The following is a 9,877-nucleotide window of genomic DNA, read 5'->3' as shown; positions in this document are numbered from 1 at the left end:
CACATAATGCGGACACCTGGCCAACCAGACAAATAGATTTTTTTTCTACTATGGTTCGAACCAAGACACTCTCGCAATTTTGACGAACATGTTACCACGAAAAGATCGAGATGATGACGGTATTTAGTATTCCGATTATACATATTTTCCAATTTTTATCAGCCGAATGATAGAATTTTGAAATCCTGAATGGTGGACTCTAGTGAAAGTTGATGTGTGGCGTAATCACAGAAGACGTTACCGGGATAGTTTAATAACTTACTTTTTACAGATTGAAAACTCACTTTCAACATTTTTTCTCAATGACTAACGTTTAGTTTTTTGGGGTTTTTTTTTATTCTATCATTTGTTTGAATGTAACATCAAAGAGTAGTTATTTTAACAGAGTCAATTATTTTAATTTTCAAATAACGAAACGAAAAAAGGATAGATATCAAAGATTTTGCGGATTTGTACAAGACTGTACTTTTGTTTTGTTGTTCACCATCTTGAGTTTAATACTCTTTAATGTAGCATTTTATTTTTTCTTAGTTCAAAACTAATGATCTGCGAATGCTTACATATTTTCTAATGATTAACCAATGAATATGGACACGTAGAACAGAAAAAAAATACGTTTAAACAGTTAAAGTATATCGGCAAAGCGGTTTTTTGTACAAAATTAAGTTTTAACATATAAAGAAAACTGTCATTACTGGTCAATTCATACATACTGCATTGAAAAAAATATCGGAATATTAATAAGTAAGATTTTTTTAATATTCTGTTGAATATATGTGTTAAGAAATCATGTATAGCTTGTTACAAGTATATAAATTGTTCATCAATCAAAGACTTTTGAAATTAGAGGCAATAGTAAAGGGGCGAAAGATATTTGAGGAACAGTCAAATTCATAAATCGAAAATAAACTGACAACGCCATGGCTAAAAAGGAAATAGAATAGCAGTTTACTGATGCTCAATCTTATAAACCCATTCAGATCCTAGAAATCAAGGTAAAACAAATCATGTGGGAGTTCAATGAACTACAAAAGAAGCGAGATCATCTAAGCAGTCATTAATGGGTTGTGGCATAGACAAATCGCATTTGTTAATCAATTCGTGAAGATGAACGTAAAACCTAACATGTGACATTTTATCAAAAGCAGGTCATGTGTTATATTTGAATCATGAACTTTCAATAATGTAAGTTTTACCATAACGCAAAATGTCTGAACACCGAAAACCATACAGATTTCATTACCTCTACATCGCTTGGAAAACAGCTTATGAGTGATGTACAACAATTTAAACTTCTAATATGAAATAAACATTGAAGGCATTTTGAAGACCTGGTCGTACAGTTATAACATATTGAAGAAAAGATACTAGTAAATATATTATTTGTGAAAGAGGATTGCAGCATCTTTTAAAAGGATTACGAATAATTGGATCGAATAATTGGTTGGCATTAGGTGTCATGGATATGGAGTTGTAGTTGCCTCTTGATAATACCACTTCATCTTGACTATCAAAATTGAATACTATTACTTCCAATTCAGAAATTAGGACATAAAACAGTGGTTAGTTGTTACTTGAACTACATTTATATTTGTTCTCATGATAAGAAAACATTGAAAAAATCATTCCATGCTTCTATAAAATTGTAAAACCCAAAAGATCCTATGTTGATGTACTATATGTAGTTCACAACGTTCTTTATATATGAACATATATGAATCATCGTGCAATAAATTAATTAATCAACAAAAGTTACGGTTAAAATGCGTGGGAATTTATATACGAACAAAAAATAGATTTTCATTCCATGATTATATTCAAGTCTTTAAAAAGGCTTTGTCCTAATTAATTACTATATTTTATGATAGCTACATGTTTCAAATATTGATATATTCAGTTGATACAGGAAGTAATTTAGTATAAGTAAGCTGCTAATTACTATTTTATCTGATGTGTTGTGCTTGAAATATTCTTATTATCTAGAAATTTATTTTTTTTAATTATTTTTTTTTCATTCATTGATAATTTTGTTATTCCTTCCCAAAACATAAACAAACCAACAACTAAAAGGTTTGGGGTGGCGGAGGTGGTAAACATTCTTATGGTTATTATACAATTTTGTGGATAAAAAGGTTTGGAACCGACAACTGGAACCCCCAAAATAAATACATTTAGCCCATTCAATATAATACAGCTCTCTTCTTTCACAAGAAGATCACGACAAAACAAATTATAAATTATTTGAACTAACAAACTAATGTACAAAGGAGGAATTCAATGGTGTTCAATATAAAAAAATATATATATACATGATAACTCTAAAAACATCTACATCAAAATTTTAAAAGAAAATGACACATAAAACATTTAGCATCATAAAAATAAGCATGCAAATGTACATACTGGTAACTAGGAAGCTTTTAAACAGTGAAGTGAAATCACTCGAAAATATTACTGACGAAATCACGAGTTACTTGATCGTTACGGCTATGTTTGAATCGTCGTAACCACAATCCCGGCATCCTTTCCCCAAATGTGATCTACCAATTTAGATTTAGCACTGGCTTTTTACCTACACGAGTAATATAATGAGTGCCACATGTAGAGCAGGATATGCTAACCTTTCTGGAGCACCTAAAATCACCCCCAGTTCTTGGTGGGAATTGTGTTGCTCAGCATTTAGTTTTCTAGGTTGTGTTTTGTATACTGTTGTTCGTCTTTTTGTCTTTTTTATTTGTTTACAATGGCGCTCAGTTTATTTTCGACTCATAAGTTTAAATGTTTCTTTTGTTTCTTTAGCATCTCTTTTACCGTAAAAATATGTATCTCCTACTTTGCATAAGACAGCAGAACCCTTATCGTACACGCTTGGAAACAAAACATGGAAAGCAAAGTTAAACATGTTGTTTAAGTTAACCATTTCAGTGTTACTCCGAGTTGAACGAGTATTCACTTATAATACTTAGGAATACCAAAACCGGTTCAAATTAATAATTCTTTTTTTCAGCGATTGTTTTTATCAAATTTTTTGTTCATTACTATAACTTTCCATTCTATATAAACTTATCTGTATAGATAAATACAGTTATCTAATACAAATAGACAAATACGGGTTGATAAACCAATATTTACTTTGCACTTGTAGCTAGTTTCCACGGATTCTGTTCATGTATGGTGTTATATATCGCATTGATATAAACGTTTTTAAAGACTAAAATAGGCTAAGTGGATTAATAAAGTATAAGTGGGGCTTTTTTATTTACGTGTGTGTGAGTAGGGGGACAAAACAATTGTTTGGAAACACCAATTAGAGATAAATCAAGCCCTACTTAAAGACAAAAAATGATTGTAAGAAATCAACTTGTACTCTTCAATAAAAGACTTTACATTATATTAAGGTGGTACCCAACACTTTCACTAAAATTAATTTGGCTCGTTTAATTTTCATAAAATTTTGTCAAAGTATTTACTTTGAAACTTTAATAAAAATATAAAAAAATGAAAAATTTTGAACCAAAAGTTTTGTCAGAAAAATTACACTGGTTATATAGCAATTTGACAAACACCAGTTTTGATCATTGAGAAGCTTAATATTCCTTTTACAACACAACGTAATTAAAACGTTAAGAAGACTTTACAGAGTTATCTCCCTGTAGTGTTAGGTACCACCTTAAGCTCTACTTTGCCCTGAGTCTAAAAATCTGTGAATAAGTTGATACTACCATAGACTAGCCATCAATATCATTTTTCGTAAATAACAGTTTGGAGTAAAACATTATCAGTCTCTTTTGTCGTAAATTCTTCTAAACAGTTTCCTGAGTAAAACTGAAATATTCAAAAATAGATAAGATCAGTTATGACTGTCTGCATTTCATACATTTTGGGTTGATTTCCGAAGTCTATTTAGAAAATTCCTTATTGTTCAAAGCAAAAGTATCATCACAGTAACGGTAAGTGTTAAATTATCAAATGAATTATGACGGATATTTACTTAACCTGAAAATAAGACGATGTGCCATGATTGCCAATGAGACAAATATCCATCAGTGACCATAATGACATGGAAGTTGATTTGCAATTTTTCGCTTGTTCATTTGGGTTTTTTTCCCGTTTTTTCGGGGGGGGGGTAATTTTTCAGTATATTTAACTGGTAACGAATGAATAGAAAACATCAGTGTTTGATAATCTGTTTTGAAACTATGCATTGCTATATACAATGTATAAGGGGAGATTCAATCTTGACCTACTGATAAAAAGTAACGGAGTACAGGTTGATTTTACTATTGACTTATACAAATTTCCAAACATGTACAAATGTTAGAATTGTTATCAATATGCTATTTTTCATTCCTGATAATAATGTTCCATATTCATAGTATTTCTTTTTATTAACTCTTTGTGTACGCTAAAGGTTCTAGCAAAGCCTTGCATATGAAAATAAAACCAGATCGATTATCAAACGGAAGTAAAAGTACAAAAAAACGTGTAGCCGATTTCTCTGTAAGAACTTCAACATAGAAAACAAACGTTTATCAAATACATAATTACCAAACTTTAGTGGAATTACTTTCAGAGTAATGAGTTTTCTACATCTCATTTAAATCATATTAATGTCGATCAAAAATATGTTTCTTTCTAAATCTTATGAGTCAAACAGACAAAAGCATTGTCGTGCTGTCATACATCTAACACTTCTAACATCAAAGGCAATAAAAATCAGAATGTAATTTTGATCTAAATGATATATGTTACGCTCTTACATGTCCCACAGATACATCAAAACAAAACATGCAGTAAAGACGGAATAATGTCGATATCATCATCGATTTAGAAATACTTAGACATGACAACAGACAGTTTTCTATGACTATTCAGCGTAAAAATCTGTTAATGGAGTGGCATCGAATGTAATCATCAATTTATCGCAAAATATCATAGTGTAAGTAAATGTTAATCTGTTTATCAAGGTTGATTAACGTCTCTGTGTAAAGTTTGTCGCGTGTTGTTGATGTGTTTACTCTACCATTCCTAAAGTAATGTCATTCATTAGTACAACAATGTAGGTTTCCTATTATTGTTTTGTTTACTTTAAAATCAACAGGGTTGAAACAACTTTATTTACACTTTTAAAAGTATTTGTGAAAGTTACATGCCTCAAAAATTATAGTCTAATGGTTTGAGTCAATCATAAATATTTTCTTTTTTTTTATTCGAAAGCTATACAGAATGATTTTAATCTAATTGAGTCCTTGCATTTTTAGAAGGCTTTGTTTTTCGAGTGAATGTTTGATGTGTATCAAAGTACGCAACTTTTATTAAAAAAGTTTATTGCTGAACAAATGTTCATTGGTTATTGCATTAAGTAATTTGTCATTTTTTTTCTCCGGAATGCTCTTCAACTCACTCTTTTGAGTCTTAAATAGACGGAACGTGCGTTTGGCGCACACAATTATAAGCCAGGTAACTTTGATGAGTTTTTATGTGTGTTTAGAATTATTCAATATTTGAAAAAAAAATGTTTCTCTGGTGTCAATACAAAAAATAGACACACCATTATGTATCGAATTGGAAAATAGATTAATGTTTAAGAGAACGACCTATGTGTTTTGTAATCACAGTTTATATGTTACATGCTGGTATCTTAGTTGTCCATTATAACAAAGGGTATTAGCTTTATCTTTTTATTTCAAATTAATTGAAAGATAATAAACTAATTTGTGTATTCAATAACTACTGTTGCCTCTGATTAAAAATAATGTTTTATTGGTAGTTTGTTTTAACATGTAATTAATATTGTCATTGTACTTCAATTGTGAGACCTAGGATGCATGTTGAATTTTTATACAAACCAACTTGTGGCGAAAGCAGTGCCTGAAGTACCATATATTGTATTTGAGAACCATTATATAAAATATATGTAAATAATCAGCAACATAAATTTAGGTATGCTTAAATAGTGTAAATCCATATAGAATATAGACGAACCTAGGAAAAAATGAAAGTACCAAACTCAAAGGAAAATTCAAAACGGAATTTCCCTTGTCAAAATTAAAAAATATAGAGTTCGTTCACATCAAACGAGTAAATAACAACTGTTATATTCCTGACTGCGTACAGGCATTTCCTTGTATGTAAGAAGTGCTGTATTAAAAATTGTAAGAACTTCAAACGGAAGGCGGATGCGTGGACATGGTAGGCGTCTCTTGTTTGAAGTTTTTATATAGCAGATTTTACAATAGTGTCATCAATTTTGTATATGACCTTTGACATTACTTAGAAATTAAGTACCTTTATTCTTTCCTCTACTTATCGAGTTATGGCATCGGCAGTACATGATTATATATAATTATTGATAATACTCTTGATTAATGATTTCGTAGAGGCTGACTTAATGATATTTCTCTTGGGAATATTGTTAATACATATGTTCTCTTCCGATTCGTCTTTTAAGGTAAATTGCAAGTAACCTTTTAACATTTAGATATTTGTGATCTTTCTATCGCCACTTTCGATTTGAGACATTTCAATGCTTTTTTATTATCTGATAATGTCACAGGTAAAGTGAATGACTTCCTTCTTAACACCACCAATTGGTACATCACGGTTAATATAGTCTCTGCAATAATAAAGACAGATTATCTCATCAGAAATTTGTTTTTAGATGACGTCAAAAAGAAACAAACAGAGTAAATTTTACAATACAAATTGAAATTCAATAGGATATAGAATCAACCAAGTACAAGTTGAAATTTCAAAATTTTATAGTAGAAATCAGAATTCTGATTAAAATCCAGTACAGATTATAATTCCCATATCTAATAGCTGAAATGGGGGTATGCAAAGTGTGCATGTTTTTGTGTGACGCTGGATTTATTTTCTACTTATTTATAGTTTTACTGATAAATAGAAAAACAAAATATATGATAACAAAATGACACTATAAATCATACATTACAAAGAAAATAAAATTTCCGTGAGAAAGAGGGGCGAAAGATATGAAAGGGACATTCATACTATTAAGTAAAAAAAATTGACCTTGCAAAGACAAAAAACTACAATATACAATATACAAAACGTTACATACAATACTAAAAACTAAGGTCAAATAACTCCACCAATAACTTATGGTAATCTCAGGAGCTCCCGAAGAGTGAACAGATCTTTTTCCACATATGGAAGCCGCTGTTTTCCTTATACCTTGGTGGTTTCTGCATGTCAAGTTTGAGGAAAATAGGACGCGATAGGAGTTTTGACAAGTGTCTCCGATGGGTTGTGTTGGGATACCCAAACGCACGTGGATGTGTGTTTATGTATTATGTACAATCAAACGAATTGTCTTCAATATTAGTTGCTGCAAAAGCTTTGTGCGGTTACAAAATTTAATCCTGGTATATATGATGGGTTAATTTAGAGGGTCTAGAATAATAACACCGTGTATCAATTCGAAAGTTGCTGCATATTTATTATTTATAAATCTCATACAACCCAAAAGGTCTTCATTGGTATGAACTAATGAAAGGATAGACTACAATCTTTCTCTTGTAAGCAAGTTTCTCTTTTAAAATTCAGGAATTGAAAACTCCTGTCACTAAGTACTACTTGGGCACGATATCAAGTGGTAAGTAACAGACAACAGTAATATCCCGATGTTTAAAAGTCGTATATGTAATTGAAGGATACAAATGAAGAGAATACAGCTGTTAGAATCGCATTAGCTGGGTGCGTTGAAAATAATACGTCTTATGCTATACATGTATCACATGCCCTGCAACAGTAAATAATGTTGCATTATGAAAAAAAAGAAATTTCGGGAATTATTTTGCGATTTTTGTTGCGTCACATTGTGTACTGTATAAGACTATAATATCTCCCATGAGTTGAAAAACAGATATTTCGTAACAGTCTACCAATTATTTTATGTGATGGTGATCGTAAAACTAATGAACTGTCAGAATTTATCAAACAGAGCACGCGTATACATTATGACAGACTTTCGTTCCCTCTTTATGAATTTTAAGTAGTGCTTAATTCTAACAATTGGAAGGTTAAATCGAATTATCAACAGGTTTTTTTTCCAAACATGTTTAATCCGGATCATTTTCATTACCAGAAATACCTATTACCAAGCGCTGATTTTTCACGTCATTTACACGTTTTGTAGGCTAACTTGATCCCTGCGTCTTTGAATTGATAAAGTAAGTGTAACTGCTTGACACTTTATGAAACCCGTTTCATTCGTATGTACTTTATACAACTCTGCGATAAAGGGACATTCGTGTTCAAGGATTTGAATCAAATTCTCATATTTGATTAATAATATACTAAAACGTATACCCAAACTATGAAAAGTCTAAAATAAACAATTAAAGATGAACGAACTTGGTGCATTTCAACTATCATTTTACCCGATATAAACATAAACGTAGATTAAAATAGCTAGAGAACTCGTGCGGTTGGATTTTTGTCTTTGTCTGTTTGATTTCATATTATAGGTATAAAACATATGTTAATAATCGTTGTTATCTTTATGAGAATAACTCTTTGTAGATCGAATCATTCAACCAAACTGTTTACCATTGTTTCATTCAGTTAAATGTTGACATGTTTTCTTTTTTGATAGCTGAACACGCCTTGTTTATGCACAATCCGTTCTCTAGCTAAAGGTTCAAATACGTAAACATGAATACGGATTGGATGAGGTAGAATAATTCAGTGCAAGTGAGTATTTCATTAGTGATGTGTTTGCCTACTTTGACAAACTTGCTGCTAAAAGCTTATATAATTATTTTATTTTCATTAATGATAGAAACAAACAACAAATTTTTTTTTTCTCTCGTAGCTTATGCGCTTTTAAACAAATATTTTATTCATAATCCAAAAACAGTTATCTTAGCAGTTATAAGGAAGTTATCCCAATTGAAAAATTCAATATTTTTTAGCTCAACGTATTAACGTAGATTTTATGACCAACTTAAGCACAAATGACGTCAAACAATGTCAACTTAAACCAAACACTTTGACGGAAGAATAACAATTAGAATCAAGGGTATTCATAATCAGGCTTTTTTATATACAGACTTTAGAAAGTTGTGTTTTTTAACGAAACCTTGTAAGAATTAAAGATAATTATTCGGACATTATTTTTAAAGTTCCCGTTGATTTTCTCCACATAGGTTGTACTTTTGCACTTAAAACACGTGTCTCATCCAAGCGTTGAAAAGACATCTCAGTTACGGTAGGACTATGGAAAATATATTATTTTGCCTTTGGTATAATGCACTGTGCATGAAGTCTCTAATAATAAATCATAACGGGTGCACATATCGACCATCAGGATAAGCCATATTCTTAATTTTGCGCCCATAATATTTCATGGTTGATTGTAATCTTCAATTATTCCTCATTATATCCTAGCTGGAAATGATGTTGTGTTAGAATCGTACCACTGTTGATAAAGTCTGTATAATTTTGTATAATTATGCGTGGGGTTCGTGTTGCTTATTCTTTAGTTTTCTATGTTGTGGCATGTGTTCTAATGTTTGTCTGTTTGTGTTCTTTCGTTTTTAGCCAGGCGTTGTCAGTTTATTTTCGATTTATGAGTTTGACTGTCCCTCTGGTATCTTTCGTCCCTCCTTTGAAATAAACATGATGCACGCTCGTTATATATATATATGTATAATTCACCAGCTCCTAATGTATTTTAAATCTCCATTAAGCTTGTTATAATGGTGTTTGAAAAAGATAGTAATGGAACTGAAATTTGATGCACTTCTTTAATCCTCTAATTTGATGCACTCCTTTAATTCTCTAATTTGATGGCATTACTTTTATTGTTTAAAGATGTCATTTTTTTTTTGGTTTCTTTTTCTTGTAAATG

Source organism: Mytilus edulis, chromosome 3 (genome assembly GCF_963676685.1).
Source record: "Mytilus edulis chromosome 3, xbMytEdul2.2, whole genome shotgun sequence".
Lineage (NCBI taxonomy): Eukaryota > Metazoa > Mollusca > Bivalvia > Mytilida > Mytilidae > Mytilus > Mytilus edulis.
This window is presented reverse-complemented; position numbering follows the sequence as displayed.